The sequence below is a fragment of the Aquila chrysaetos genome, chromosome 18, assembly GCF_900496995.4.
Source record: "Aquila chrysaetos chrysaetos chromosome 18, bAquChr1.4, whole genome shotgun sequence".
NCBI lineage: Eukaryota > Metazoa > Chordata > Aves > Accipitriformes > Accipitridae > Aquila > Aquila chrysaetos.
The window spans coordinates 5,004,704-5,014,020 of record NC_044021.1 but is presented as its reverse complement, the minus strand read 5'-3'; positions in this window follow the sequence as shown (position 1 = coordinate 5,014,020).

Here is a 9,317-nt window from a genome sequence, read left to right as displayed (position 1 = left end):
TTTTTAGTCAGGACAAAATATCCTCCCAATTTGTTGTCACCACGAAATTTAGTCTAGATCAGACTTTAGAGATTGCTTCTCCCAGCCAAGGCAGAGTCATGCTGCCAGATGAGCGTTCCGTAGAGCAGCAGAGGCTGCTGTGCTTCACCTGTGCACAGAGCAAGGGCTTGATTTCCTGCAGTTTTTACTCTGATAACTGTGACTAGGAGCAATACCACTATTCGGCTCACCCTCCAGATGTCAGCTGGCTCTTCTGCCAGATTTCCCTCCATCTAACTTGATTCTGCTGGGATTTTCGCACAAATACGTTGGTCTTGGCTTCCTCTCTGAAGAGGTTTCCACTTGCTTTTGAAGTTTTTAAACTTGGAGGAGAATTTTTGCTAGATGCAGAAGGAATTAGCTGTGCTGCCGGGTTTCTAGAAGGCTTTGGAATGCTTCTGAGTAAAAATCTCTTGCAAAGATTCAGTAGTTTTCTTAATGGAAAAAATTACTGACATAATAACTGAAGGGCAAAACCCACATATACCGCACTGTTGTATTCAAACTTCTGCCCACATACACAAAGAAAATCTTTCCAGTTGTGGAATTCTGAAGTAGTTTGGGGAAAAAAAAAAAAAAAAAAGAGAAAATAAGGGTCACTAGTCACTATATTCCACTGTATCTGGAATGCTACCTATTTGCATCAGCTGGGCAGAAAAGGCATGAGGTCCTGGTAGTGCACTTGCTTGGATGCATCCCCACAGGTGTTAACTGTTTTGAGAAAGATTTTGCAAAGGTCCAAATGCAAGTTATTTCCCAGTTTCCCTCTGAAAGCCCATTGGAATTAGCGGGCTCGCTACTGTCACGTTGTTGAAAAATACCTGTTTTGCTGCTGTGTTTGTTACTCAGATGTTAATGACTGTATTTATGGAATTGTTCTCTACTTCATTTTCTGTTTACAGTTTGCTGCTGCATCCTGTGTAAATCCTGTAATTCATTGCAAAAGAAAAGAATAAGCATTGCTACAGTTTTACGGGTGTTAGGGGAATGGTATACAGTAGAGCAGTTGGGATAAGAATCAAGGGAAATAGAAGATACGGTCTTATATATCCTTTAACGAGCCTGGAACTAAACATCAGTACCATGTCTTTCCAGTCTACTAATTGTCATATGCTGCAAGTGAAAACAAACACCAAATATTGCTACAGGCAGAATGCATGCCAAGAACGTAGCTAGCACTGGGCTTGCTAACTTCCCCAGCTTCCTCTAACATCTCAAGCTGAAGTGCTTAGTATCTGTGTACACAAAACAAAGGTTTTCCTATTTCTAAATAGGGACATAAACTACCTTAGCAGCCTTTGATTCTATTCTGGGACAACAAGCTGATGTAAGCCAGGAACTTTGCTTTTGTTTGTACCAAAGAAATAGCATGTTTATTCACTTGAATGCATTCAGTAAATAAGCAAACCTATAAAGTTATAGTTCAACGGAGACCTAAACACATCCTAAAATTATACACAAATAAGATATTAAAGCGTAACAAGTGTATTTGGACAAAAATTTAAGCTACCAAAATTGAACGGATCGCATCAATGCAATACCAGAGAAGGTTTTGAGAAGATTTCAGGCAAGATTTGTTAAGTAGTAGATGTGATTATGAAAGGATACAATGACCAAATTTCATTTTTGTATTATTAAACGCAGTTTTTAACACAGTTCCTAAGAACATCCGCCTCTATAATGTGTAGGTTCACAGCATTCTGAGTGTCTCACTAAGACTGTGACATTGTCATTTAAGTCCTCCCAGAGTTTGTGGGAAATTCCGTCTGCTTCGAAATGAGTATTTTGCTCCCCTGTGCTACGGTGGGATTGCTTGATTTCAAACACAGGAAGGAATCTAGGGGCAAAGGGGAAGAATATTTCTTCCCACGGCAGATGCATGGAAAGAAACTTCTAACAGAAGGGCACTCACAGACAGTATTAATTAACCCTCAGGCTGATAAAGTCTAAATATCTGAAAGGTATAAACTTTCTCTGAAGTGCAAGAGGCTGTGAAGGTTCTTCCTCCTGGCTCTTTGAAGTTGTGACCTGGTACGAGGAATAAATGCTAGCAGCAATGCAGAGCACCCTTGTCGTTGTACCTCCCTCTGTTGCAAAAATATTTGTTTGCAAGCTATTTATCTGAACCTGCTCAGGGAACTGGTCCAAATCAAAACTTTTCTCTGTCAAGTTTTTGTTTTAAGAAAACACAAACAAAACCAGAACTCAAACCAAAAGAAAAAGTTTGGATCAGTTCCCCCGTCCCGTTTGCCGCACTGACCCATGGCGACAGAACGGCTACGCTACACCAGCAAATAGTGCAGGGAAATAGGAGCATATCCATAGAGTGAAACATCATGCTGGGGACCCATTGTCCGTCCTAGGCGCCCTTCAGGAGGCTGTACTTCACACTAGCTCTAATCTCGTCCTACGTCCCGATCACCCTTTAGCCAGCAAGAGTGTTTCTGCAGCGTATTTTTTATCTTCATTTCCTACGGAGGGCACGCAGTTTGCGTGCTCTGGGACCGCTCCCCGGCGCGAGCCGAAGCACGAGAAGTGGGAGAGACCTGGAAACTCACTTCTAAGGTGCCGAGCTACAGTGCTAATGTACCCTTTGCACATACCACAGCCGAGGGAGCAGTAAATGGTGGGGATAGAGCATGGGCATTGTTTAATCTGGCCTGACACCGCAAGTGAGAAGGCAGCCTTTGAATTATATTTGCTGACTGAACAGCTGCAGTGGCTTAAGGTATGACTGGCCCTCGCTGGCGTTTGCTGCCCTTTTACTGAAGCTTTTTCCTTCCGTAGCCCCGCCAGTGGCAAGCAAAGCGTGGGTGTTCCTTGTTTGCCTCAGTAGAAACGAGGATGACCTAGTTTAAATTGCTAGGGGAAGTGTTTTGAACTAACCTGGTTTACGCGGCACCGAGGCAGCAAATGTGCCCTCGCGGGTTCCCCCGCTGGGCTCTGCTCGGGGGCTGGTGACCTTCAGAGAGGGGTAGCGACGTTCTGCACAGCTCTGACTACCTGATAGATGAACGCGTGCATAAACTGTGACTGCAGGGTTTGCAACGAGAAGTTGCCTTTAAACACGTCTTTAAACAGGCTTCCTGGGTGAAGACAAGGAAAACACATTCGCGGTCTGATTCAGAAGAAGATGAGAAAAGCTTTCATTGCTTTTTATGCTTTTTCTTATGCTTTCCCACTGTCTTTACCCCTTAGCTGATTCTAAGCTTTTTGATAGCTTTTGTCTGCCACTCCTCTGTTTTTCTTCCAGCAGATATCTTCACGTGATAAACCAATGTTCCTGTACAATACAACTTTCTCTGTTGGTATCTTCTCTAAAAACTGATAAATAGAATTAAAACTAATAGGTTGCACGTAAGAGAAGAAGAGCCGGATTAAAAGATGCTGGCAAGGAAGAAATGCAGCAGCGGTCTGAAATGAGATGCAGGGTCGATGAGGCTCAGACAGCCAAGGGTGACAGAACGTGAGCCCGCCGCCACGAGCAGTGGTGCTGCCTGGAGGGCCCAGAAGGAAGCAGGTCGCTTCATGATACGAGGGATGGAGTGAGGAAACAGCCTGAGGATCATAAGCAGGGGAGAGCAAGGCAATGCCTGGGGGGCTGAGTAGACTTCAGGAAATAGGTAAAAATATGGGGAGGTAGAAAGAAAACTGTCCATCTTCATATGAGTGCTGCCAGCTGTTAAATCAAGAGGTGGCTCGGCATCATGGGGAAAAAAAGGCTGAGGTCGGTGAAACTGTATTTCGAAATCTTGTAATAGAGACCATTTTCTTATGTGGAAAATAAAACTTAGAATCTCCCAGGTAGAGCTTCTGGTCAGAAACCGGGTATAACAACATGTACTTAATGCACTTCGCCAGACCCTAAGCTGAGAGGGTTAAATGCACTGTCGTATGGCAATCCAGCTCCATGGTAACAGTTTTGGATTTGTACATCCCAAACAAGGAATCGGCCTCCTGGTTTGGATATGTGGTCAGCCCAGCAGCACGGAAGGTATCACATCCGTGGTGTCTGTGATTCTTGTGTGGGACCACTACCGCTGTTATTTTTTTCTCATCCAGGACTCCGTAAAAGTACTTGCACTGAAACTACAATCCAGGGAATTAGGGTGTAAGGAGGTCAAAGTGCTGGAAGAAGCTGTTGGGATCCAGAAGAGAGAGGGAGGCTGAAGAAGCCAAGAAAGTGTTTCCCAGCTGTTTTTTCTTCATTCCTACTGGGAGGTTGTTTACATAAAAAGAAAATGTTGAAATGCCTTTATGTTACAGTAGCTATAAATGAAGCTGTTACAAAAATCTGCCGGCTCTTCACTTTTTATTTATTTATTACTCCTAGAGGTTAATAACTAAAGTTCATCTGTGAACATGAATAATTCATTTGATCCATTGCTTGTCACGCTTAAGGGCTAGGCTCGTCCTGGCAAGACGTAGTTCAGCATAACAGGACCTAACGCTGAAGCGCCTCGCATCTCACAGAGTTCACAACTGCTTGTCAGACACTTAGCTCCCGGTACAGCACACGGGGAGAGCTGGCTTACTACAAGCAGGATTCAGAAAAAGAGGAAGACTGTCCAGCCCTGTTGTTGGGTATTCATTTGAAGATAATCCATTCATTATTTTGAAAGCTAGGACCATGACCTGGAACTGGCTTTGAAACCTGAGCATGTGCTTGCGAAGGAGTTACAATGGACAAGAACGTGAGGAATCTGGGGTTTTTGCTCTGCACAGATAGTGACAATTTTGGCTGGAGCAATCTTTTCTTTCATTGTATCCTTCAAAACTTGCATGGTAGCAAATTGTGCTCTGTGCTAGCAGTCTGCCTGTACGCTGTCACCCACTACAGAAATAAATATTTGCTTCTCCAGTAACGCCTTGCGCTTGAACTCTGAGGTTTTGTTGGACAATGTCAATGCCAAACATCTTGTCTAGCAAAAGTTAGTTAGGTGAAACCTTACTAGAGCTCACAAGTGCAATAGCAGCCCTGGAGAACAAACACAAGTAGTGGTTAAACTCCTCTTTTGGAGTAAGTTTAAAGAAACAGGAATTCTTACCAGAAATGTAGACCATATGCAAAGCCACTCTGAAAATGAAGTATACCGTGGACAAAGACCCCATGGGGAAAAATCTGAGAGCAAATTTTAGAGAGAGTACTGGATGAAATGAGGCCTGGAGCTGTGAGCAAAGAAACACACTGCCTCATTTTGGTGAGAACTTTAATTTAGGCTCCTTTTACTTAATAAGATTGAATTAACTGAATAGATCATTTGATTCTTTGACTGAAAACGATCCACATGTCCGACAGAAGGGGTAGCAGTGCTGTTGGGTAAGGCAGGTAACCTGCTTCGGAGCAGTCAGTAGGGAAGGAAAGCTTCTCCAGAGGGTGATGCAGAGGGAAAGCTTTTGTGCAAGAAACCTTTTGTCAGGCGTGCAAAAGCTAAAATCAGTCACTTCAATGATACTGCTGTGGAAAAATGGCAACTCAAAAATCAGGTAAGCCAGGCAAGAACAAAGCATCACATGCATGTAATGAAAACTCGTCAGCCTTTTTAAAAAATCACAGAATATAGAGGTTTTTAGCACAAAGATGCTCCCCACAGATTGTGTATTAAGGTTGGGGCAATCGAACGAGTCTTTGCTTATTGAACGGGGAGCAGGATTTGTGAAATGCACAAAAACCATCATCATGAACAGTAAGAACCAGTAAAGACGTGGGACTTGCAACAGAACAACCTGTTTGGTTTCAAACACGGTTACTGTCACGGTCCCGAGGGCACCGCCAGCCCTGACCGTCCCTGACCACCCGCCCCCCTGGGGCTCCCCCCACCTTGCCCATGCGTGCTCGAGGTACTGAATGAATTAATGGTTCGTTGGGATGCAGTCATGTCTGTGAACTTTGTAATAAATGCAGGTGCAATAAATCTTTAAAAAAAGGTCCTACAAATTTGGTCTGTGGAAATTCCCTGTGAAGAAACACGGCTCAGGCAAAACACATGATTTGTAAATAACTGGGCTTCAGCCAGTAAGTTGGGTTTGCCTCCAGAGCAGAAATAGAGAGAGCTGCATGCCATGGGACGTTTCCAGTCGTTGACAGAGACAGGAGTAGTTAAAATCTGTTTTAAAAGTCCAGGGTCTTATGAAAGCTGCAGCTGCTAAGATTACTTTGGAGCTAGGGAAGGAAGAGATGTCTGTCTTCCGTGAGACATTTTGGTCAAACATGGACTTTAGCAACTACCGGTAGAGGGAAGAAAGGTCAGAAAAGCTGGGTGAAGATGTGACCTGACCCATGTAATGCAGCGAATCTCAGTAAGTGAGGAATATTAAAACGGTCCAACAGACCAGCTGAGAGTAAAGCCAATCTAGCAAATGCCGAAGCTGTACTGCATGGAGCAAGAGAAAGGCTGGGGGAAAGGGGCCCTGTCCTGGTTTCGGCTGGGATAAAGTCAATTTTATTCTTAATAGCTGGTATAGTGCTGTGGTTTGGATTTAGTATGAGACCAATGTTGATAACACACTGATGTTTTAGTTGTTGCTAAGTAGCGTTTATCCTAAATTAAGGATTTTTCAAGCAAGCAGGTGCATAAGAAGCTGGGAGGGAGCACGGCCAGGAGAACTCACCCGAACTAGGCAAAGGGATATTCCATACCATAGACCGTCACGCTCAGTATAGAAACTGGGGGGACTTGGCTGCGAGGGGGGGATTGCTGTTCGGGCATTGTTCAGCGGGTGGTGAGCAATTGCATTGTGCATCACTTGTCTTTTCTTGGCTTTTGTTTCATGCTCTTTTTGTTATCTTCTTTTCATTACTATTATTTTATTTTATTTTTTAATTTCAATTATTAAACTGTTCTTACCTCAGCCCACAAGTTTTACTTCTTTTTTCCAGTTCTCTCCCTCATCCCACTGGGCAGGGGGGGGGAGCGAGCGAGCGGCTGCGTGGTGCTTAGTTGCCGGCCGGGGTTAAATCACGACCGGCCCGCTGGCCAGCCACCTCACCTCGCCACCGACCACCCGCGCAAGGTGGGGAAGACCTTTCTGGCCAGCGAGGAGGTGTCTCATCGGGGACGTGGAGGTGAGCCTTCGGTCCATTCCTGGTCCTCACCCGGGCTGAAAACTGAGCCGGCCTGCATGTGAGCAGCTTCAAAAGGAAGTAATTTACCTTAGGCACACAATCGGTGAAGGAATTTCTACCGATTAAAAGAAAATTGGAGCTGTGTAGAACTGGCCAAGTCCCCAGATGTTCATAGATGTAGGGAGCTTTGTACAGCATATCTGTGGGGTTTTCCAAATTCCAAAACAGTTGCATAAAATGAGTAAGAAACTAGTTTGGGGTCATTTTCAGAGTGGGAAAAGGAAACGCTGTGTTTCAAAACCCCTTTCCTATGAGACACAGATGCTAGCCCTTACAAACTGCGAGCGGGACTGCCACGAGAAGACAAAGAAGGAGAGAAGGAAGCAGCTTGTTGGAGTGACTGTACAAACTGCTCTTCCCTTCCCCTCCGCTCCCCAAATCCCTCTTCCTAGACCCCTCCTGCTTGTGCTTCTTTGCAGTTGTTCTAAATCCTAATAAAAGTCTTAAGAGTTATTCAGTCTTTTGCAATACATCCACACCACAAGAGAATACTCATTCTTTCTGCAGTGTATTTTTAGGCTGCATAAAACTGGTCCTATTCTGTTGTCATTTACTGAAATGCTCATTTAAAAAAGCACAGGCTGCTTTTATTGGATGACAGATTCAAGGTTTTCATGAATTCCTACGTTGTTGTACTTCGTAGACCTGAGTACGTGCAATGCAGTAGCCAGACATGCGCGTTACATTCCAATAGCATGGTGTCAAACAAAGTACTCAATCAGAAGTCAAAATAACTTAATAAATACCTCTGATCTGACTCAGCCCTCCCCAAATTAGGGCTTGTCTGAGTGGGGAAGCTTTCTGGCACAGTGACTGTGGAAAAAACCCTATTCCCCTGGAGTAACTTTGGAAGCACGGTAGTTTGGAATAGAGTTACAGAGCTTCCACACTGGGATTTATACCATATAATCTACAGTGGAATAGCTACTTAGGCTAACTCCACTGCGAGTTGGTAGTGTGTAGACGGGCGAATTCAGGTGAAATCCTCTGCAAACCTTGAGTTTCAATGCAACCGTAGGAAGGTACGACCTGTATTCCTGGGCGTAGAGACTAAGGGGGGGCTGGAAGAAGGGTGGCCGCGTCCGAGGCAGTTGTCCTGAAGGCTTCGCCCCGCGTTGTTTCTGTCTGACGGGGTGGGCAGCCGCAGCCCCCGCGCAGCCTCCAGCAGGTCCCCGTTCGACAGAAGGTCCCTCTGGTGCTGGTTCGTCCCAGCTCTGACCTTGGTGGCACAGCAGTTTGCTTGGACGTCGCCGTGTGAACCTCCACGATGAGCAGAACCCCGTTTTGGACATGACGTATCTCAAAGCCAAACCGCTTTTGCACGCTCTCCTCTTCGTTCACATTGTTGTATTTTTTTGAACACAAAGATGAAGGAAGAATGTTTTTCCTTGTGTAGTGTTTGTATTCTTAAACTTGCCTTTTTAGCGGTGCTCGTTGTGCTTTACTCGTCAGCTCCTGTGACACCGTAAGAAAAATGAGAGTTGCACGCTCGTGATTATTTCTGGTGTCGAGGGCCGGTCCCCCGTATCACTCCTCACGTGCTCAAGCTCCCAAAGCAATGTTAGGATTCTGCCTGCGACCAAAAGCCCGAATCCCGCGTTCGCTTTCTTTACGGCTGTAACTTATTTTTGGTACGTTTCTTTCCGTAACGTGAGCGAAATAAACCCGCGTCCGCAAGATCCGATTCTCCTTCGCCGTGTTCCTTGTTACTTACCGCAGGGCAAGGGTGCGAAACGACGGACAGGGAATATTCCCCCACCCCCCCAGATGAAATTCTGCTTTGCAAAACTGTAAAGGACTGGGGGAAACTACAGAGCGAGCTGCCGAACGAAGCCCGGCGGGTGCCTCGGAGGTGGCCCGAAGGCGACCTGACCCGCGCCGTCCTCTCGGCGGGAAGCAGGGGCTGCGGCAGCGCGGGTTTAGGTACGGCCGGCGAGAGCCCGTACCCCACCGCGCCGGGAACTTAACCGAGACCTCGCCGTAAGCAGCGGCAGCCCGCGGGGACGCCTCCTTCCCCCCCCCCGCCCCGTCGGTGGCGGCTCCGCACGGCTCGGCGGTGCGACGCCGCGCAGGGGGCGGCGGGCCGGGGCCGCGGCGGGAGCCCGGCGCAGGGAGGGGAGCGGGGCGGCCCCGGCCCCGCCTCCGCCTCCGC